Source organism: Carcharodon carcharias, chromosome 15 (assembly GCF_017639515.1).
Source record: "Carcharodon carcharias isolate sCarCar2 chromosome 15, sCarCar2.pri, whole genome shotgun sequence".
Classification (NCBI taxonomy): domain Eukaryota; kingdom Metazoa; phylum Chordata; class Chondrichthyes; order Lamniformes; family Lamnidae; genus Carcharodon; species Carcharodon carcharias.
In genome coordinates, this window is record NC_054481.1 from 94,891,706 (window position 1) to 94,916,127 (window position 24,422).

Sequence of the window (24,422 nt, forward strand, 5' to 3'; positions counted from 1 at the left end):
CAGGTTTTCAGTGGCCCACTTATAGCTTTAAAATTATATTTCATTAACAATTGACAATGTACATTTTTTGAGAGTGTGTTTTGAAGCAACATTAAGGATCATGAGTTGTTGTTGGTTATAACTGCTAACCCATAATAGTCATCAATGTCAAAAATCCATCTGAGCCATTGGAACACCCTTTTTTTCATGGGATGTGGGCATCACTGACAAGGCCAGCATTTGTTGCCCATCCCTAACTGCCTTTGAACTGAGTCTCCTGCTAGGCCATTTCAGAAGGCAACTAAGAGTCAGCCATGTTGCTCTGGGTTTGAAGTCATATGTACGCCAGACTGGGTAAGGATGGCAGATTTCTTTCCCTCAGAGGATTAGTGAACCACATGGGTTTTTACAACAATTTCATGATCACTATTACTAAGACTAGCTTTTAATTCCAGAATTTATTATCTGAATTTAAATTTCGCCAGCTGTTGTGGTGGGATTTGAACCTGTGCCCTCAGAGGATTAACCTGGGTCTCTAGGTTACTAGCCCAGTGTTGTCACCACTAAACCACCATCTCCCCCAACCAGGTGACAACCTTGCCTACTATTCCTGACTACAGTCCTGTGGTTTTGGTTGGAAATTATGATGGCAGACACAGAATTGGGGATAATTATGATACCCACAATGATCCAATAGAACACTAATATTCAGTGCCTGGGATCATAAGCAAAGCAATGGCTTCTTGGTCAAGGTAGAAGAGGGTGACAGACACCTATGGCTGTCTCCCAGTTTAAGTCAACACTTTCAAGGATGACTAAGGAAAGGCAATGGACACAAAGAAAAGTTACAGAAACTTGGACTGTTGAGAAGTTCAAAATATAGATATAGCATTTCCAAAATAAGAAGTGTTCAAACTGCAGCTTTCTTCCAAACAAAGGAAGAGGCAGGAAGATTGAAGGTAACAAGCCAAATGTACCAAATCTTGAACAATTCAATCACAATGTACTATAAGCAGCCTTCAATATGATTTGGATGTCTTATAAATAGACTGTTTCATGTGGTGGGTAAACTTAGTTCCATCTCAATTCTTTGTTTTTCCAAAGCTGACTTCAGAGGTCACATGACTATGGCAAACTACAGTACTCAAAAGGCAACAGGGCACAAAGGCCTCCACCTCCTTTTCATAAAAAGATAAACACATTGCATGCACTATCATTTTCAGTTCATTACTCACATTCATGGTCCACAAAGAAAACATAAACTGTTCTTTCTAATCTGTTCTGGGATGTCATGAGTCATGAGCAGCTCTACAGCTTGCTTAGCTTGACGTTCATTACAATCATTACACTGGCTGATGAGGTCCTTAATCTCATTGCTCATGTGTGGCCAGTAGAGCACTTCGCTTGCTTGCCTCAGCCTAGACTCGATTCCTTGATGGTTTTCATGAATGTGCTTCTCTTTCCTCATCTGTTTAGGGATGGTGTCTCTAGTTCCTTTGTACAAGATGCCACCCTGGGTAATCACTTCATCCCTGTATGCCCAATACTTTCTTATAGCAACAGGTGTGTGCTTGATGATTTCAGGCCATCCTTTCATCACTTCCTGTAGAGCTTGGAGAGATGGATTTGATGTGCATTTTGCTTGATCTGAGCAAGATAGTTGACCATTAGGTTCAATGTCTCTGTTGGGTTGATGATTTCTGCAGCATGCTGTACTGTTGCCTCTCGTTGAATCAGGAAGATTTCACACTCTGCACTAGCATCAACTTCCTTCAAAGGGAGTGCAGGTCTCAACAGCACGTCAGTGATGTGCATCTGCTTCCCCTACTTGTACTTCATTTGCAAATGATATTTCTGCAAACAAAGTAACATCATTACCTGGAAAAACTCAGCAGGTCTGGCAGCATCGGCGGAGAAGAAAAGAGTTGACGTTTCGAGTCCTCATGACCCTTCAACAGAACTGATTTTCAAAAATCAGTTCTGTTGAAGGTCATGAGGACTCGAAACGTCAACTCTTTTCTTCTCCGCCGATGCTGCCAGACCTGCTGAGTTTTTCCAGGTAATTCTGTTTTTGTTTTGGATTTCCAGCATCCGCAGTTTTTTGTTTTTATAAAGTAACATCCTTTGCAGGTTCTCTGGAGTAGGTAGAAGTCGGTAGCGCAAAGTCGGGAGAATTACTGAAGAAGGTTACAGAAATGGTCCAGACTGGGAGTGGGTCAGCCTGGCTGAGACACGGCCGTCCCCTGGAACAGATGGCCATGGAGTTTGCCAGGGTGTTTGAAAAGCTGTCTGCTGGTGATGGTGAATTGCCAGTAACAGGTGATAAAGGAGGTGTTTAGGATCACCTTGCCTCATGGTGGTAGTGCTGGAGGTCATGGCACCATTTCATGAGCACAATGGGCCATTGGAATGATAGGGAGTGCAAGGACGGAGTCGCGTCATAAGGGCAACATGAGCATGGTTAAAGGCAATGGCAGTCCTCAGAGATTGCTTTCACTATGAGAAGGGCTGTGGCTAAATAACTTTTGTGCTCCACACAGGTCCCAGCTCTGCTTGCTCTCCCCCAACCCCACCCCAAGCCAGCTCATTCCTTGGGCATCACACGCAGGAAGGGATGTCCAAAGACGCAGTGTCACATTATATTAGCCCACACACCGCCAACTTAGATACTTGCACATCAGTTGGGGAGGCTCCAGTGGGCAGGAATGTGGAGCCTCAGGGGCACAGCATTTAGATAGTCAGCAGCAGATGTGTGGACATCTGGCTGGGTCCCCTGCGGCAGTGGGAGCTTTTGGACTGCAAATGGAAGAGCCCATCACCATCATGAGCTCCACATTGTCCAAGGGGCTCAGCCACATGAGCTCTGCAATGGACGACTGCTGCGCACCAACAACCAGCCCCATCAACCCCACGTGAAAGGCTTGCAGGTCAGCTGTGAGAAGGGTGAGGTACCGAGAGATCCTCAACACCATCATCTTCCTCCACCTTCCCAGCCCCTCCACCAGAGGCCTCATCTGCTGCATCTGTGTCAGTGACCATGGCTGCATCTGTGCAGAGCTGCAGAGGCCGCAGTCTGAAGCAGCACCCCAATGGGTGCCTGCACAATGAGGCAGTCCAAAACACTCTTCAATGCAGTTTAGACAGAGAAGTGAGCCGCTTGCCTTCACCTCCTCGGAGGTAACCCGGCCAGGGGCGGGGAGGGGGGGGATCTTCATAGGAATGTGTGACAGTGAAGGGCCCTGTCTCGCCTAGAGCATCAATTGGTTCACCATGGTTGCAATTTTCACATTGTATGTATCATACTTGAGCACTTCTTGAATATATTTACTTACACTTGTACATGACTCAGTGTGTGTGTTGTACACTAGAGAGCTTGAAAAGAATGGTAACATTATTAAGGCAGTTCTTACCAGCAATAATGAGGGCGGCATGCTGAGATCCATCTCGTTGTGCCGTAAGCAGGATCAAGGTTGTCAGCTGATTTGTAATGCTTCAAAAAACTTCTTCCTTCCCTGCTGTATGGCATAAGATTCCATTGTTCAAAGGCTCAAGCATTGAGATGCTCCTTGTATCTTTCATTGTCCATCCAGGTTGGACTTTAAGGGAGGCTCAATGATCAGACTCTATGAAGAGATCCTGATCAGCAGGTACATCTCAAGCATGAGAGTGCTGGATGCAAAGCATTCATGTGCACTGCAATGTTACACATTGGCCTAAGTGTAGACATTGCAGCTCGAGAGTCTTGTAGCTCATATTGGTCATGTGCTGTGCCCACCACTTTGGCTGCAATTGCATTCCAGTTGTCACAGGATGTACTTTGCACAGTAAGCAGAGGTATATGGAAGCCAGGAATGTTGTATGTGGTGCCCGCTTTAGAAAGTGGACCATTGGCTGGAATGGATGTTACACAACTTCTTTCAAAGGGCTGTTGTTGCAGTTATGTTGCTCCAGGCTCCTCGTGCACAAGATGCCTTATCTGCATGTATGCTACAACATACAAACCTATCAGCTTGTATAGGGTTTAAATTCTGATGTCGTGACATTCCCAGCATTATGGGCATGATTTGAGCATGGACAAGCTGGCAGCTTGGGCCCTTCATTTACAATCATTGGCTTCATGTGAGGGGGCCAGGCTGTAAATGACTTATTTATTATGTGTGTTTGCAATATGATGCGGGCCGTGGTTATTAATGGTGAGGGTTCCAGCTATGTGAATGTGACTGAGTTACTTATTGATGTTGATTTTCTCCCTTGTGGGGGATGGGCAGTCCCTGGAGTAATTGTGGAATCAATGTACAAGTTTTTTAGGTGAAAGTATGTCATCAGGAACTGGCTAATGATAATTGTGATATCAGGGGATCTTATGAGAATCTATTTTGCACAAGGAACTGGCTGGTGACGATCCTCTCCTGCACAGAGTTATTCCGGCTACATGTCCGTGCCTCCCAGCTGCTGTGCCATTGGCGGCCTCCTCATTCTCATCCTTTTTGGAAGCTTCAGAATAGAGAAGGCTCCTCCTTGTCCTTATCTTCTTCATCTTCCTCCTCCTCAGAGGTTGGAGCTCTACCTAAGCATCGCTGTCATCGGGTTGTATGCCCCTCTGCTGCATAATGTTGTGCGGCATGCAGCACACCACTTCTATTCTTGATACCCTTGCTGGGGCATATTGCAGAGCCCCACCTGAGCAATCAAAGCATCTGAAGCACATCTTAAAATGTCAATTGCCTGCTTGATGGTACTTCTGGTGATGACATGGCTGCTGTTGTAATTGCCGCTTGTGGGGTCCTGAAGGGGGTCATTAGCCAGGTTCTTAAGGGGTAACCCTTGTCCCCTAGAAGCCAATCACAGATCTGCTTTGATGGCTGAAATAGCTGAGGGAGTTGGGAACTCCTGAGTATGAAGGTATAGTGGCAGCTGCCAGGGAACCTTGCACACACTTGGAGGAACAGCTTGTTGTGGTCACAAACCACCTGTACATTGATTGAATGGAAGGACTTCTGGTTGACAAAGCTGTCAGATTTTGAGTTGGGGCCTTTATTGCAACATGGGTGCACTCAATATCACCAGCACCTGAGGGAAGCCTGCTAATTGGGCAAAGGCTGAGGCTCTCTGCATCTGAGATGCCAAATCTACAGGGGAATTAATGTTATCCCCAACATGAGCAACCAGGGCATTAGTTACAGCCTTCGTGCAGCTCTGCGCTGCTGACTGGGGTATACCAGACAGGTCTCCTGATCATTCCTGGAAAGAGCCTGTGGCATAGAAGTTGAGAGCAATGGTTAGCTTTGCAGCCACTAGCAGGGCTTGGGGGTCAATGGATGGTGGCTCGAGTTGCTGCTGGACCATGCGACATATGTCAGTCACCATCTCATGGCTTAGCCTCAGTTACTTTCGACACCTGTTCTCCATCATATTGAGGTAGGATGTCCTAGGTCTGTACACCTTCCAACATAGTAATACCCAGTGGTCCTGCCTCTCCCCCTCCCCCTTCCTGGTGTGCGCGCAGCAGACCATCCTGACCTTCCGCCCTCCCACTGGCTTCCGGCTGATCACGTTGACTGGCTTCTTTGGCTTTTATTTACAAGGGTGCTATGCTCATCTTCTATCTTCCTTTGCACAAAGTTCTTCCTGATGCCTGGGTGCACAGGTCAGCAGGGGCAAAAAAAAAAATTCCCTGCAAGGCCAGCAGCCCCACCCTTTGCTCCCTTGGGTTAAAAGACGACATTTGGAATTGAATTTGTGTCAATTCTACAGCAGTGAAGACAAGTTTAAAGCAAATTCCACAGGGGTAACTTACCTCTCCAAAGAGATCTCCTGGCTATCCAAAGAAATTTGCCAAGTTCAGACCTGCTCTTACCTGGTCTACTCTGCACACTTCAGGTTCCACACTCCTGGGATACAAAAATCTGACATCAGTGAGAAATCATCAGCTGCCTCCATAAACAGTGCATGCATGAAACCCAAACCATCCCCATTCCTGCCCTCACGAAAACTGGAAGTGGCATGTTTGGGGGCAGGAACTTATGATTTTCAGACACTTCAGTTATTTCCACCACAACGGAAAGGGTCTCCATCGTGGTGAAAATCCAGGCCATAGGTTTCATAAGTAACATTAGTAGAGGATCAAAGTGGGTCTTTAAGGCCTCCAAAATTTCACAAGACTGGCTTTTCTGCTCCTCAGTGAGGTCTAGGTACAATACAGCACTGATAGCAGCTTGATACTCTTATTTGTTCAGGATTCTTGTTTAACTGTGTGGCAATTTCATAGTTCTGCCATTGAGACTGAAAGAATTTCAAATTCATTCTCAAAACTGCCTTCACCTCCACAAGAGCAGGTTCTGGAATATTTAAAGCTACACTGACTCACCCAGCAGTCAATGTCCTGTACAAAGTTGTAGACTAAAGTTTTAATTATTCTCTGCTGGCTGGCTCACTTACAGCTATGAAAATCCACTCTCAATTTCAGCTGCACACTCCTAACACTATGGCCAGGATTTTACGGCCCCTCCACCTGGTGGATCCAGCCATATTGAATGGAGATTTAAATGGCTCGTCACATCTGCCAGGAGGTGACAGGCTGTGGCAAGGCCATAAAATCCTGGCCTATGTGGTAGCTAAAATGGCTTTCATCCTTTGTTTTATCAAAGAAGACATCAGAAGTCACATGACCATGGCAAGCCACAGTGCTCAAACAGCAACATTTGACAAAGGCATTTCTCCAAACATTGACTTCTCTGAACTTTCTGATGTTTAACTTATATTTGATCATAAATTGAGGCAAATTTGTATTTTTGACGAGGTAGTCTTGCCAGTTTAGATCTCATCTCAAGCTTAATAAAACACGGCCATTTTCAGTTGAACTGAGCTGCAGTGAATTTAGTCATCCCTACTGCACATGAGTAGCCTTGAAAATGAGGAAAAGGAAGCTAAAGCTCAGGAAAAAAAATAAAAATGTTTCCACAGTCCAAACCTGTTAGTGTAAAATTGCTGACAACAGTCCCTTGGGCGTGCACCTCAACTTTTGATTTTTTTTTTCACCTGATGAAGAGTACTATCAAGACTGGAGGGAAAAAGTGTCTGGAGCATCTCAGCTGTGACTTAAGACGACAACTGTGTGATGAATTAGTTCTGTGCAAATGTACATCTGGCATCATTTTAGCTGCACCAGGGACAGAAAGAATTTATTTGGGACAAGTCCCTATTTGCTACCTTCTGTTCCGAAGATGGATAAATTAGTTCTTCCCTTAATTTACGTTTGTAAAAAAAAATCTTCAAAATTGCCTCTGTAAAATATTAATACTGCAAACCTTCTCAAAGTCATGATATTTTACCAACCCTCTTTTTCCACTTGTGATAAGTCTTAACCATGTCACCTGAACCTTGAGCGTTTTCTTCCGCCATCTTTTCATGCGTCCAGGGTCCCTATGTTCCTCTGTGATATATTTTTCTAGTAACAGTTTTATCATGCGTATGATCAAACTGTTGATTTGATGATTTACAGTGACAACCTTGAGTGCAGCAAACTGTTCTGAATCACAATGCCTTTCAGAAATGGTCAAGAATGATGTTTGCTGTACTACGGATGAATGAAAGCTGGTTGTCAAATACTCAGGTCTGATTTAAAGACTTACTTTTGAAAGATGTGTACCAGATGCAAGGCACAATTTTAGCATATCACTGTTAAACGTCTGCTCAGCTCATTCAGTAACCCTTATGGCTCTGAATCAGATGGCTATGACTTCAAACACCATTCTAAAACTTGTGCACGTAATCTAAGCTGCCATTTTAGCACAGTACAGAGGGAGTGCTGCGTTGTTGGAGATGATGCCGTTTGGATGAGATTTTGAATCAAATGTTCTCCTGCCCGGCAGCCCTGTTCAAAGAAGACCAGGGTAGTTCTCCCAGTTTCCTGGCCAAATTTACCTCTTAACTAAAACCATTTAAACGGATGATCCAGTTAGGCATTTAATTGCTATTTGCGGGATCTGTGTGCAAATTGTTTACTGCAGCTGCCTACATGACAACAGTGCCACACTTCAAAGGTACATCATTAGCTGTGAAACACATTGGGACAAGCTGAGGGTGTAAAACGTGCTATAAAATCACAAGCTCTTTCTTTACTTCCTACCTTTCTTCCATCCCCGTTTTATCTTCCTTTTCCATAATTGAGGATTAAATCTATTTTGACACTTCGATGTCATATCACAATGTGTTTGAGGTTTCATCTTTAGGTGAGACAATATTTGCTCATTCAGACAGAAATACAATTTCCCATGGCGAAATTCAAAAAGGAGGTAGTCTCCTGCCTAACAAATCTCCATCAGCCAGTATCACACAACACAACACAAACACTTCATGGTTAACCCATCACTGCTGCATATGAGTTTCTCACATACCGTCACCTCCCACATCCTTCTTCCCCCAACTACTGTATGTGAACTCTTCCTGTGCGCAAAATAGCCATCATGTTTGCTTAAGTATCAATCACTGCACTTTAGAAGCAAAGAGTTTTGCAATACTTTTGACAGATGTGATATATAAATACACTTCTTCTTTACATGCTGTTTAACATATTGGGCAATCTGTCAACATAAGCGATATTGTGCACTCAGCCAATTTGGCACAATACATACATTGAAAACGGACCATAAGTTTTGTACAAAGGGCAGTCAATTTTGTTATCATGGTAATAGCTACAATGTCCGAACAAGGTATAATTCAAACAGTCATATCAGAATTGTTAGTGCAGTAGTATTAAACAATGCATATAAGCCTATAGATAAAATGCCCACACCCATTGAAACATTCAGCCGACGCATTATTTTCTCTATGTCCCAGAAAATTTCACTCATCCATTGTGGAAAAGTATAATTATCATATTTGCTGAAAATAAGACTGGGACAAGGAAGTGGGCTAAGTATGTGCTCGTCGATTATATTTAGGATTAACTCGACAACAGTTAAAGAGTCTAGGTAATTTGCAACAAATTACAACTCTTACTGTTTTAGCAACCCGGCTTGTTGCTGCTCTTTGATGGCTTATTTCAACAGATTTCATAATTTCTCACAATATTTCTTGTAAGAGCAACAAAACTCTTTAGACTTTTTTTATCTTTTACCATTTTTAGTTTAACTCTTTTTAAGCAACCCTACAACTGATAGTGTTATGCTTATTTTTGATGTTACTCTTGAGTAGGAATCCCTTCTGTGAAAGTTTGAAGAGATGGCCTTCAATAGATAGTTTGTATTTCTTGATTTGACCAGGACTGTTACAGTTAATGACAGACATGTTACACACTTAACAATGCCTAATATGTCTTAGCAGAATGATTTGATGATCTACAATCAAACTGCAAGAAATATAGCTCAGTGACTTTAGGAGAGAGGAGAGGGGGACAACTGGAAAAAATACTTGAATAATCCAATAGAAAAACTTGAATTTATATAGCGCCTTTCATGGCCTCATGAAGTCCCAAAATACTCCACAGCCAATGAAGCACTCTTAAAGTGTAGTAATGTAGTAATGCCAGCCAATTTGCACACAGTAAGGTCTCATAAACAACAAGAGAAACGACTAGATAATCTGTTTTAGTGATGATGGTTAAGATATAAATATTGGCCAGGACACCAGCAGAACTCCCCTGCACTCCCTTGCATAATTTCATGGGCTTTTCACATCCACTTGACAAGAAAAATGGGGACATGGTTTGAAGTCTCACCCAAAGATGTTTTGTTTTGCTTGAATTTATTACCAGGGAGTTAAAACCAATTGTATAATGTATATAGTAAAGGAGTAAAAAAGAAATCAAATCTCATAACTTTCAGACTTTCTAGCACAAAGGATATACTGGAAGTTCATGAATGCTTTCTTGAAGTCTCAGTTAATGTTATATTCATATTTGAACTTCTATGATACTACAAGGTAAGTGATTTCAATTCTGTGCTGCACTCACTTAGCTCATCTCAGCTTATACAGCAGTGGGGACACTAATTAGCTGCAGTATCCCCTGGGCTAAGGGGATAGGTTGAAGTAATAATTAAAATTTCTGATCAACATTCATTGACCATTGCTGTGAAATGTGAGCAAATATCTGGCAAGACAGAAATTAGCTTTAGCTATGATGCCTCCCTACCAACCCATCCACACCTTCCCACCCATTCCGAAACAATCGGTTCCAACTAGATGGCCTGTAGCGGTTCAAGAAAGTGACTCACCACCACCTTCTCAAAGGCAAATAAGGGATGGGCAACAAATGCTCACCTTGCCAGCGATGCTCACATCCCATGAAAGGATTTTAAAAATCACATATGAAGAATGGAGTGGGCATTGCTGTATAACTGCCACCTGTGGGCCTCTCCATCACCACAATTCAGCACCTTCAATAAAAGTGGTGGTGGAGGGGGGGAGGTGGGGAAGAGAAAAGGAGAAGGAAATAAAAAAAAATCAGTGAAATACTGATCATGCATATATTATGGTGGTGTGAATTAGGTGGGGAAAGCCATGAACCCTAAGCTCACAATAGCTCAGATTCTCAAGTTAAATTGCAGAAAAGAAACACTGCAGTTGGACAACATTTACACAATATTACAGGAATGTTCAATGACATTCAGTTAAAGGCAAAATTCACTATCCTATGCTTCCAGCGGATAGTCAAAGGGTTACCACTACAGTATTGTAGCTGCGTCTTCCAGTCAATTTGAGTGTTGCTCTCATTGCTGGGAATACAAGATTATTGAATTAACCCAAAAGGTATCTGTGAGTGTAATTGTACAAGTTAACACCGTAGGTTTACCAACTTTACAACAGCATCAGGTGAAAGGAGTTAACCTATCTTTTCAGTGTGGGGGGTGGGGTGCAGTACAGGACCTAAATTAGTTCACTATTCATACAGTGCCATGGCTAGCTGGAGATATATTCTAATCCTTTTGATCTGACTGAATATAATATTACAACATTCTGCAAGAATAGTGTATCCTTGCGTGAGAGGCAACAGTACAAGCTTGCCTCACATGCAAATAACTCAATAACCCAACCTGTCATATGCATCACTGTGCTTGAATAGACTGTATCCATACTTATTATTGTGATTATACCTTCATTCCTGAATCACCATTCATTTTAATTAAAGGTCTTGAGGCCAATTATTTTCCAATCAATTTTAATAGACTCTATTAAATTCTTGTCAAAAAAGTCAACTAAGTTGAAGTTGAACCAACAACCTTGAACTAAAGATCTGTTTGTGTGTACTGCTGAATGCTAGTGTAGTTCATCAGCTTAAACATGTACATTGTACAACCTTCTGGACTCAACACCGGGTTCAACAATTTCAGATCTTAACCGTCACTTTTTCAGACTGCAGATGGTGATAGTGTATTTTCTGTTGCCATTTACAGTTCCTCCAGACCCATCTGTTGTCTCTTTACTTGTCCCATTACCGCTTTGTCTTGCAGCATCAACTCTTTTTGACGTTTGATCTCTCCTGCTTACCACCCTCTCACAGATTCTCCCTCTTGTTCCTTCCAGCCTCCCTGCTCTGTACTTGCTGAAAACGTGTCACAAATTTCTGTAACATTTTCTTGTTCTGGTGAAAGGTCATCAGCCTGTTTTACTTTCCACAAACCTGCCTAGCCTGCTGAGTATTTCCAGCATTTTCTGTCTATATTTCCAGTATCCACAGTATTTGCCCTTGAGCTTACGCTTTCAAAAAAAAATTGCATGGGATGTGGGCATCGTTGGCAAGGCCAACATTTGCTGCTCAAATCTAATTGTCTTTGAGAAGATGGTAGTGAGCCACCTTCTTGAAATATTTGGGTCCATTTAGTGCAGGTACACCCACAATGCTAGTGGTTTGGTATAAGTGAGTGGCCATTTCAGAGGGCAGTTAAAGTCAGCCACACCGCCATGGGTCTGGAGTCATATGTTGGCCAGACCAGGTAAAGACAGCAGACTGCCTTCCCTGGAGGATGTTGGTGAACCAGATGGGTTTTATAACAATTGATGATAGTTGCCATGATCACCATTAATGAGATGAGCTTTCAACTTATTTATTAACTCAATTTAAACTTCAGCAGCTGTCATTTGAACCCATATCACCAGAAAGTTAGTCTGGGCCTCTGGATTACTGATCTAGTGACATTACCACTACCTCCCTGCTCTTCATTAGGTCACATTGTGGAACTAATAAAGATTTGGAAAAGATCGGACAACAGCATACATATAGCAAATTAAGGTCTCTTTGTTATTTTTGCAATACTTAAAGGCTGGAATTTGTTTTTTAATTCCACGATTTTGAGATTTTGATTACCAATACAGCCTGGTGTCATATGTAGTCCATCCTCCCATCAAATTAAGCCACCATCACACCTCCTTCTCCAGGTGCCTCTGCACCTGGACCTGTCAGGCCTGGGGTGTTAACGTAGCTCACTTTCAATCATAGTCCTTCTCTCTTTCACTTGCGGTCCAGCAATAGAAAGTCAGGGAGCACTGTTGGGAATTGGAGCCTAAGAAAATAAAACCATTCGTTACTCTAGTATCTTTTTCTCTCTTCCTGTGGGCTAGTGTCTGACTTGCACTTTCGACCGTCCTGTAACATGCATCACAAGTACACACCTGTGATCCAGAACACCATGCTGCTGTGCATTAAAGCATACCTTCAGGAAAGGGTTAATTATCAAAAAGGGGTGGCTTTGGATAATTAGCCTTTCATAGCCCTAAAAGCTCTTTGATTCTTATTCCATACTTTCCAAAGTGAAAAATTGTAGAATTTTCTGACTAATCTCCTGCATTTTTTTTATTGTACTAACACTTCACTCATCACGTAGTTTAATACAGAGTTTTGAATTACTAGTGCTAGTGACAATCTTCAGTTCCTTTAGTGTTAGTACAGTTAAGAATATGAATTATGTGGTCTTCGAGATCAGTAATCATCTATGCAATATTTCTCTCCTCCTACCCCATTATCTTATAAACTTTATAATCAAGGCCAGCACTTCAGTGAATCAACAGATTGGTCCAAAAGTTGGCACAAAACCAGAAATTGCTGGAAAAACTCAAAAGGTCTGGCAGCATCTGTGGAGACAGAAACAGAGTTAACGTTTCAAGTCCGTGTCAGACTCGAAACGTTAACTCTGTTTCTCTCCCCACAGATGCTGCTAAACCTGTTGAGTTTTTTTCCGGCATTTTCTGTTTTTGTTTCAGATTTCCAGCATCTGCAGTGTTTTGCTTTTACCAAAAGTTGGCATTTGGGCTGGACAGAGAAGCCAAATTTGCCAGTCATCATCCAGCAAGGGCTGTGGAGAATGGGACAAGGTAGCTGGTAATGGTGGGTTTATACATATCGGCAGTTGCTTGGCAAACTTTAAGGCCAAGGGAGAAAGGGGAAGGATATGCTTCAGAATTGTGGTGCTGTCTCAGATGGTATCTGAAGTCAGCTAGACTCCGAAGCTTCTGTGGGCCAAGTCTGGTCCCAGAATCAGTGAGTGATTTGGCAACCATCAGCTTTAATATGGCTCTTCACTGGGACAAGATGCGCGTAACGTTAGAAGATCTGAGAGTGGCCTTCAGGCCAGATATTATTTCTTAGGATTGTGGTCTCGATAAAATTAGCAGCAGTAATGCTGGCAGCATTTTAATCCCCTGTTGAGTGAAACCATGTTAAAGAATCTTAAATTAATTTGCTGCACAAATCCAAGTGACAATGTTCTATCTTTAGAAAGTGTGAAGAAGCTGCATTCTAACCTATAGGATATTCACATCTGAGGAAAGGAAACTGTTACTCACTATCACCAGCGAGCTGGCCTTTATTTATGCCGTGGGTGTTGGTGTCAGCTCTGCAGCCCAGGGACATGATAATTAACTGCAATTAATTATCTTGCACTGCAACACTACACACATTGAGTGTACTTAACCCAAATCTTTCAGTTGCTTCTGTCTTTATCCATCAATGATGCGTGAGCAGAACAGTAAGAAATTTACGGTGGCCTTTTTGTCTTCGATTTAATGAAAGAAAATCCCTCTGATAATGCAGCACTCCTTCAGTACTGTGCTGACCTAAATGTCCGAGTCATAGGGCTGGATTTTCACTGAGTCAGAAAGACTTCACGAACCCTGCTGCAGAAGTCCAGCCTCTATTTCTGACAGACCCAACGTTGCTGGTGGGGAGGCGGGGGCATGAGTCACAAACCCCATTTTGGCTGGTCCAAAGGCTTTAAACCACATGGGCGGGACAGTGGGTGGGGGCATGAGTTGTCATGGAGGTTGCATGGCAGGGTGTCAATGGAGGAGGTGAAGGGTGCAAGGGTGAGCACTAGGGGGCCTAACAGTTTCTAAATCAATTGGGATGAAGTCCCAGAGACCCAAGGTGGGCCTTTTAACCATCCAGCCTCAGTACTCGCCTGCCCCCCTCTAACCAGCCTGCCTCAGTACTCGCCTGCCCCCCTCTAACCAGCCTGCCTCAGTACTCGCCTGCCCCCCTCTAACCAGCCTGCCTCAGTACTCGCCTGCCCCCCTCTAACCAGCCTGCCTCAGTACTCGCCTGCCCCCCTCTAACCAGCCTGCCTCAGTACTCACCTGCGCCCCTCTAACCAGCACACGTCAGTACTCGCCTGCCCCCCTCTAACCAGCCTGCCTCAGTACTCGCCTGCGCCCCTCTAACCAGCCTGCCTCAGTACTCACCTACCCCCCTTCTAACCAGCCTGCCTCAGTACTCGCCTGCGTCCCTTTTAACCATCCCGCCTCAGTACTCACCTACCACCCTCTAACCAGCCTGCCTCAGTACTCGCCTGCGTCCCTCTTAACCATCCCGCCTCAGTACTCACCTACCCCCCTCTAACCAGCCTGCCTCAGTACTCGCTGCACCCCTTTTATCCACCCCGCCTCAGTACTCACCTACCCACCTCTAACCAGAATGCCTCAGTACTCACCTACCCCCCCTAACCAGAATGCCTCAGTACTCACCTACCCCCCTTTTAACCACCCCGCCTCAGTACTCACCTACCCCCCTCTAACCAGAATGCCTCAGTACTCACCTACCCCCCCTAACCAGAATGCCTCAGTACTCACCTACCCCATCTCTAACCAGAATGCCTCAGTACTCACCTACACCCCTCTAACCAGCACGCCTCAGTACTCACCTACCCCCCCTAACCAGAATGCCTCAGTACTCACCTACACCCCTCTAACCAGAATGCCTCAGTACTCACCTACCCCCCTCTAACCAGAATGCCTCAGTACTCACCTACCCCCCTCTAACCAGCCCGCCTCAGTACTCACCTACCCCCCTCTAACCAGAATGCCTCAGTACTCACCTACCCCCCTCTAACCAGCCCGCCTCAGTACTCACCTACCCCCCTCTAACCAGCCTGCCTCAGTACTCACCTACCCCTCTCTAACCAGCCCGCCTCAGTACTCACCTACCCCCCTCTAACCAGAATGCCTCAGTACTCACCTACCCCCCTCTAACCAGCCCACCTCAGTACTCACCTACCCCCCTCTAACCAGAATGCCTCAGTACTCACCTACCACCCTCTAACCAGAATGCCTCAGTACTCACCTACCCCCCTCTAACCAGCCTGCCTCAGTACTCACCTACCACCCTCTAACCAGAATGCCTCAGTACTCACCTACCCCCCTCTAACCAGAATGCCTCAGTACTCACCTACCCCCCTCTAACCAGAATGCCTCAGTATTCACCTACCCCCCTCTAACCAGCCTGCCTCAGTACTCACCTACCCACCTCTAACCAGAATGCCTCAGTACTCACCTACCCCCCTCTAACCAGCACGCCTCAGTACTCGCCTACCCACCTCTAACCAGAATACCTCAGTACTCACCTACCCCCCTCTAACCAGAATGCCTCAGTACTCACCTACCCCCCTCTAACCAGAATGCCTCAGTACTCACCTACCCCCCTCTAACCAGAATGCCTCAGTACTCACCTACCCCCCTCTAACCAGAATGCCTTAGTACTCACCTACCCCCCTCTAACCAGAATGCCTCAGTACTCACCTACCCCCCTCTAACCAGAATGCCTCGGTACTCACCTACCCCCCTCTAACCAGAATGCCTCAGTACTCACCTACCCCCCTCTAACCAGCATACCTCAGTACTCGCCTGCACCCCTCTAACCAGCCTGCCTCAGTACTCACCTACCCCCCTCTAACCAGAATGCCTCAGTACTCACCTACCCTCCTCTAACCAGCCTGCCTCAGTACTCACCTACCCCCCTCTAACCAGCCTGTCTCAGTACTCGCCTGCCCCCCTCTAACCAGCACGCCTCAGTACTCACCTACCCCCCTCTAACCAGCCTGTCTCAGTACTCGCCTGCCCCCCTCTAACCAGCACGCCTCAGTACTCACCTACCCCCCTCTAACCAGCACACCTCAGTACTCACCTACCCCCCTCTAACCAGCACACCTCAGTACTCACCTACCCCCCTCTAACCAGCACACCTCAGTACTCACCTACCCCCCTCTAACCAGCCTCTAACCAAAACTCCATCCCATAGTGAGGCTTGAATCCAAATCACGCTCCTCAGGAGTGAGTGTACTAACAGTGGAGTGGAGCTGGAAATAGAAGGAAGGAATGAACTTGGTTTATTTATTTATTTTTAGCCTAGGGCCACCGAAGCCACTAATGGGATATTCAACAAAAACTTGCACTTATGCGCCAGTTTTACCATAGCAAGACATCCCAGGGTCTTTACAAAGAGTAACCAGGCATTAGATTTGGGAGGAGTGTTAGGGAAGGAGACTAAAAGCACAGTAGAAGAGGTTGCTTCTGAGGAGGCTTTTGGAAATGGTAAAATACAGAACAAAGATTTCAGATGAAAATTCTATGATTTGTCAAGGATGTTAGAGTGAGGAGAAAGAAAGCTGCAAAGATGGCCATGGATGTGGACTGGTCATCAACACTGGGGCAGGTTGTAGAGGTAACATGAATCAAAATTGTGGCTGGATTTAAAGAGTAGGGTGGCACAGTGGTATTGTCACTGGGTTAGTATTCTAGGGTAATGCTCTGGGGATCGGGATTCAACTCCCACCATGACAAATGATGAAGTTTGAATTCATCAAAACTCTGGAACCATTGTTGACTGTCATAAAAACCCATCTGGTTCCCCTTTAGGAATTTGCAAAATGGTGTGAGCCTTTGGAAGTCTCTACTATAGAGATCTTTGCATGATCAGTCCTGTTCAAGACAGAGGCCAACAGATTTTTGGACACCAAGGAAATTAAGGGATTATGCAGGGCATAGGATCATGGGAGTTAAGGTAGAAGATCAACCAAGGCTTAATTGAATGTCAGACTGTGATCAAAGAGCCCAATGATCTATTCTTGCTCCTATCAGGTCAGCGCTGAGAAAGCCTGAAACTATAAGCCCCAAACGTGAAACCAGGAAGTTACCCTATTCACAGTGAAAGTAAGTGAACAGATATAATTAAAATATCGAAAATTTTAAAAAGAGTTCATGATTTTTGTCAAATTGAAGTTGACATTTTCTTGTTGGGGACAGTGGAGGCTCTACAGCCCCACCTGCTGTGCAACCTGGAACTGCAGGTGGGGCTGCAGGTCCACCACAGACAATGCTGCTCATTCGTGGAAAACTCTATCCAGCCACCTTATAGACACCCAGATCAGGACTATGTGATAAACATACTAAATTTAATATATTGTTGATGGCTCTGTGGCTCAGTCCTCTGCTATCTCCCCTTAGCTCCCTACTTCCTCTCCTTTGGCATTCCACCTTTTGTCCCTTTCATAACCTGCCAAACAGTAGCTCCAGTTTCTGTTTGAGATACCATTTCACTCTCAGTATGTCTTCCCTGCCATTCCCTCAGTTTTTCTCTCCTGCAGTTCTCTCAGTTCAACACTTAGCTTTGTTTCCTGAAATCTGACTCAACCATCTCAGAATGAATTCCATCTCTCTCAGTTGCCAAATCATCTCACTACCCTTGGATCATGGTGAAGGGTAAGGGAAATACCAGCCTCTTTTTATTCGGACAGAAGCCGCTCCCTGGTATCCACCACCTTCACTTCCAATCCCAATTTGAAATGCTTTCTGACTCACCCCTGCTTGCAAACCACCACCAGTTCACCATCTTCAAATCTTTTTTTTATTTGTTCATGGGATGTGGGCATTACTGGCTAGGCCAGCATTTAGTGCCCATCCCAGAGGGCAGTTAAGAGTCAACCACATTGCTGTGGGTCTGGAGTCATACGTAGGCCAGACCAGGTAAGGATGGCAGATTTCCTTCCCTAAAGGGAAAGGGGCTTGTGGTTGGGGCTTATAGTTTCAGCATTTCTCAGCGCTGCCCTGATAGGAGCAGGAATAGATCATTGGGCTCTTTGATCATGCTCTGACATTCAACATGGCCATGGTTGATATACCTCAACTCCCATCATCCTTCACTCTGCACAAATCCTTAATTTCCTTGGTGCCCAAAAATCTGTTGACCTCTTGTCTTGAATATGACTGATCATGCAAAGCTCCCTGGGGTAGAGAATTCCAAAGATTCACACCATTTTGTGAAGAAATTTCTCCTCATTTCAGCCCAAAATGGCTGATCCCTTATTGTAAGACCGTGACCCATAGTTCTACATTCTCCCACCAGAGGAAACCGTCTCCCAGCATCTACTCTGTCAAGTCCCTTAAGAATGTGAAAAAGATCACCAATCATGAGAATGCATTCTGCTAGATGCTAGAGAATATAGGTCTATGGTCTACTCAATCACTCCTTATAAGACTATCCACTGAGGAATCAATTGAGTGAACCTTTGCTGCACTCCCTGTAAGACAAGTATTTCCTTCCTGAGGTAAGGAGGTACTTTCTCACCTATCTGTATTGTCAGCAAACTTGGATATATTATGCTTGGTCTCTCATTTAAATCACTGATATAGATTGTAAATAGCTGAGGCCCAAGCACTGATTCTTGTGTGCTCCACTAGTTAGAGCCTGCCAACCTGAAAATGGCCCATTTACTTTCTAACTAGCCTACAGCAGGAACTGCCCTTAATTTGGCAAAAAAAATGATGGTGACTCAGCCAGGCTCGTGAACAGTTGATATGGAAAATGGAAAAATGGCACCCTGGTTTTCACTGGGGATTGGGGGGGTGAGCAGTAACATAAGGAACATTAGACACAAGCGTAGGCCACTCAGTGCCCCAGGCCATTCAATTAGATCATGGCTGTTCCATACGCGCATATTGAGACTCCTACCTAACAAAGTGCTACCTCTTTTAATTGCCCTCCAGCATCCACAGCCTTTTGAGAGACAAGGTTCCAGATTCCCACTACACATTGTGTAGAAAAAGTGACTTCAGTCTTAAAAGTCCTGGTTCTAATTTAAGATCAAGCCCCCTTCTTCTTCATCCCCCCATCAAAGGAGATTGTTTCTCCACGTCTACCTTATTAAACCCATAACATTTTAAACACCCCAATCGGTTCACCTCCAAACCCCCAACTCAAAGGAACCATAGAACCATAGAAATGTTACGGTGCCAAAAGAGGCCATTCAGCCCATCATGTCTGCACCAGCCAAAAAGAGAACAAAGGAACTAGCTGCTCATTTTAGTCCCACTTTCCAGCACCTGTTCTGTAGCCTTGCAGGTTATAGTGCTTCAGATGCAGATCCAGGTACCTTTTAAATGAATTGAGCGTTTCATCCTCAACCACCAATTTAGGCAGTGAATTCCAGATGCCCACCATCCTCTGGGTGAAAAAGTTTTTCCTCATGTCCCTCTAATCCTTCTATCAATCATCTTAAATCTACACCCACTGTAGACTTGACCCCTCAGCTAGGGGAAATAGATCTTTCCTGTCTACCTTATCTAGGCCCTTCATAATTTTGTACACCCCAATTAGGTCACTCCTTAGCCTCCCCTGTTGTAAGGAAAACACCCCTAGCCTATCATGCCTGCAATTTTCAAACCCTGTCAACATCCTTGTAAATCTTGGAAATCATATGAGGTGATGGGTAAAGAGATTGCTAGAAACAGGATCGCAGGAAGGGTAGGGGAGGGGTTTGCTGGGTATCAGAGAGTGGGGCCAGAGAGTGGAGACCAGGTGGGGTTGGGGCGGGGAAGAATGGAGACCAGGTCACGGGTGGGAGGTGCTAATCAGATTGTGGGGAAGTCACCAGATAACAGGAAAAGAGTCAGATCACAGCAGCTTAGGTTGAGATTTGAAGGAGAAGCATTTCTACTCTTCCTGGTCCAAGCAGTACTGGAAAAGTGCTTAGCTGCTGAATCCAGCAGCTCTCATCTGGTCTTCGGAGTCAGTAAATGCAAATGAAAATCTGTGGCAATCAGCCTAATTAACATTTAATAATTATCGCCCTGTCTCGACAGTAGGTTGCTTGCCTCCCCTGCCAACTTGCCCCAGGTAAATTGGAAGTAGGTACGTTTAGGGCAAGTTTAGATCAGATATCCCATTTCTCACAACTTAACCCCTCCTTGCTTCATTCCTGCCAATGTCCAGCGTCCTGGAGGGGGGGGGGGGGTCTTAGATTCACCTCCATTTAATCTATCTGTGTCTCTTCGCAACTGTCGCAGACATTACTCAATATCCCTCCTAATTTAGTGCCATCTGCAAATTTGGATATACAACTCTCTATTCATTCATCCAAGTCGCTAATTAATGTGGTTAAATGTTATGGCCCCAGAACAAATTCCTGGAGAACACCACTTGTCAGATCATGCCAAAAACCCTTTATCCCCATTCTCTATCTGCTATTCCCCAACCAACTTCCAACCCAAGTCAAAAGGCTATCTCCAATTACATGTGCTTTCATTCTAAGATTTGCGGAGAGTTTGCAAAGCTGACCTCTCAGTATGCAGTTAGGCCAATCACTGTGCAGTATATCAAAAAATTCTGTTCCGTATACTCTACCATCAAGTACCTCGTGCTTACTCAAAGTGTGCGGTGGTGAACCAGAGAAGGAAGGAGGCTGAATGCTGGCAACATTATTTATCCTTAACAAATGCCATCTTGGTTCTCTCTCATCAACTCATATTTGTTCAAGTGCTCAGCCGCTCTATGGCTGATCACAGAGTCAAGTAACTTGCTCACAACTGATGTTAAATGGACAATCCTGTAGTTACCTAGTTTCTCTCTCTCACTTTTAGTAAATAATGGAACATTAACACCATTTCCACTTAATGCCACAATTCCAAAATCAAGAGAGCTTTTAAAGATTATGAATAATGCTTTGGTAATTCCCTCAACTACTTCTTTGAATGAACTGAGGTATAAAATATCAAGATCTGGAGATTTATCTGTCCCAAGCTCCATTGTTTCCTCCATTATCATGTTAAAAATTTACATTGAATGCAATAGGTTTATATTTATATTAATTTCACTTCTATCACTTTTATTCTCTTTTTCTACTCGGAAAACAGATAACAAAATACTCATTCAATAAATCTGCTTTATTCTGTTGTCTATTAGTGTTACCTGGGTCCACATTTCCCTCAGCCACTCTCTGGCTCTTAAAATATTTATTAAAGCATTTCCTATTAGCATTTATATTTCTTGCAAGTTTCTTTGCATATTCTGTTTGCAGCTCTTAATATTTCCTTTGTGTCTATTTGCTGTTTCCTGCTTTCCTCCCAGTCTCCTGAAATACCTCTTTTCTTGGTAGTCGTGCAAGTCACTTCCTTTACCCTTATACTACATCATATCTCACATGTAGACTGTGCAAGTGGAACTGTCGCTCTTTAGATAATTGGTTTTGAATTGAAGTAAATACCTCCTTTAGTACCTCCGAGAAATAAAATACCAAGAACTTCACTTGGATCTGCCTGTTCTGGGGATGATTCATGCTGGCATTGGGTGCCTGAAATGAAAGAGCTCCTGTTTCTCTGTACTCACATCCCTGACCTTGGTGAGCACAAAAAGATGTTTTCTACGAAAGAGATGACATTCATTGTATTAGATCGGTTGACAAGCTTTGTTATCAGGGAGACATCAAAACTGATGAAGCTAAATGGGAAGAGATTTTGTTCTTTATTTCTTGGTCTATTCAATTTATGTCACAGGGCCTTTTCAAAAGGCATGCAAGACAATTTTGACTTTTTCTGAAGATCAGAGTTGTCATATCAACCTAGAACCAAGAAACTTCAAATGGTATATAACCAAAACCCTTTGATCCTATGAGTGAGTCGTCAAAGTAATCGGCATCAATGATGACCAATATAACACTTATGTAAACCAGTGTTAGCATTAAGTGGCTACTGAGGCTGGGTCTCTAGCTAAAATATTAACCTGTCTTCTCTGATCATGTGGATCTGCTGTGTCTTCCGAGTATTTCCTATATCCGTTTTAGGTTTAGTGCAGTCACAATACTTTCTCTTCAGTCCAGGCCCAGGGAGAGTCTGATCAGAAACAGAGTCAAGCTCCCTGCCTTCTGCCTCATAACATGATAACCCAAGCCTGAAAAGAACTACCCTACCATCCCAGCATAATAATTATATTATCCACACTGGCTGTTTGCCTGACCCCCTCTGAATGAGGCTGCCAAATTCAGGGGCTTCAGTGCCTCTAGTGACACACTGGTAGGTACAGGCACACTCAATCATTTTGCGCACTATTGGAACATAATCATTAACCCATTTAAAGTGAATATCTTAATGACTGTAAAGTAAGGAAGAAAGAAGCTCTACATAGCCAAGCTCCTTTTGTATTGTGGAGCCATGCTGATAGCAATTGAATTGGGGCTGCCAACCTCACTTTCATACAGGAACCTCAAGCCATCAGGTAGAGGGGATTTGTAATCCCTCTTTTGGATTGAATCGAAAATTTAAAAACTGAGATTGATAGATTTTTGTTAGGTAAGGGCATTAAGGGGCCAGATGGCTAGATAAAATTTAGATCTAATTTAATAATTGACAGGCTCAAGGAAATGAATAACCTTCTCCTATGCTGATGTTACTGCGTCCTGGCACAAGACACCAGGATTTCGGCTCCTTTAGCACTACATGTGTGCAGTACACCTTGCTAATTTCATGTTATAGAGAGAGGTCAACTCATCTGAATACATTTTCTGGCACAATGTGCTGGATGCATTGGTCGTCTGGAGGAACCAGTGGGTAATAAATCTGGCTCTTTGAGGACTGTCCATTCCCTCAAAGGGGAACTAACCAAATGAAATGAAGTCCTGTACAAACATCACCACAGTGTTCCCTTCCCTCAGGTAGAGACAATGGATGAGATACCATCATCATTTCACTTTGTCTGTGTGCCTTGATAGCAATTTATCATTTCTTGCCAGGAAAATGGGTGCCCAGCGGTTGAGAATTGGGGTTGAGGGTGCTCTTTGGATGCCCAAGACTATGTTAATGTGATTTTTAGGAGGACCTATAAATGGGCAAACAATGCACCTGCGTGCTTCAAATGAAAGGCTGCTTACATTTACAAATTGAGGCCCTACTTGTTGTTGGATCCTGTTTGCAATTTTCAGGTACAAATGGGTGGAGAATGCAAAGTCCACGCTCTGCCAGTTTGTGCCAGGTGGTGAGGAGCATAACCAGTATCTCTTAAAGGGACCACCAGTTGCTGCTCCAAAAAAGGCCCAACGTTTTTTGAGGGCGCTTTTACGGGACCAAGAGGAGCTCAAGTGTTCAAACCCCCGGCGGGATTGTCATTGGCTGCTCATTGAAGCTACAACCCAAGAATCAGCACCGATGGAAACTGTACCTCATGAGTCAATGCCTGTTGATCCTGTGCCCCATAAGTCAGTACCTGTTTAACCTGTAACTCATAACTCAGTGCCTGTGAAACCTGTTCCCAAGACTCAGTGCCCGCGAATCTGTACCTCATGAGTCAACGTCCATGAAGACTGTACCCCAAGAGTCAGTCATTTCTCTGCCCTCCCAAAACCTGCAAGCTGCAGTACAGCAACGATGTCCCCAATGCGCCAACTCTATTCTCCCGATGGTGAGTTTGTAAGTCAAAAACTCTGTTCCCGCCCCCTGCTCCCAACCTCATTAAAAGGAAAATTTCACTGCAGGGGATTAAGTTGGAGTATCTTCATTAACTGGTTTAACTGGTGTTGAGCGGGGAAGTGTCTAATTAAAATATCGGGATCGGACACCCCGACCCCAATCCCAACCCATTCCCGTCAGTATAAAATTTAACAAAGATGAATCAGGCCATCCCAAAACTCCCACAAAAGCCAGATAGAGGCCGAATGAACCACTGCAGTTTATATTTAACAGTAAGTCAGAGGAGGCCTGAGTTGTCAGTTGCCTGGCAGCAAATCCAAGGCAGGAGATACCTGCTGGCCAAGGCCTGGTCAGCTCCTTTTAGCGCTCCCTGTGGGCCAGGAGCAGCGGGGGTGCTCCCCCCCAAGCCCCTCAAAAGTATCTTTGGCCTACCCTAGGCCGAATTGAGACCCCAGCATTTTCTCTCCACCCCTTCTCAACAGCATGTTTGCACCCCCATTGTACTC

At 44.3% G+C, this 24,422-nt stretch overlaps 1 protein-coding gene across 1 annotated transcript in view; it reads right to left on the bottom strand.

The window, feature by feature from the left end:
• The window catches only part of ajap1 (adherens junctions associated protein 1), a 191,445-nt gene that overhangs the window by 165,905 nt on the left and 1,118 nt on the right, over positions 1 to 24,422 (bottom strand). The gene's annotated exons all lie outside the window — the stretch shown is intronic.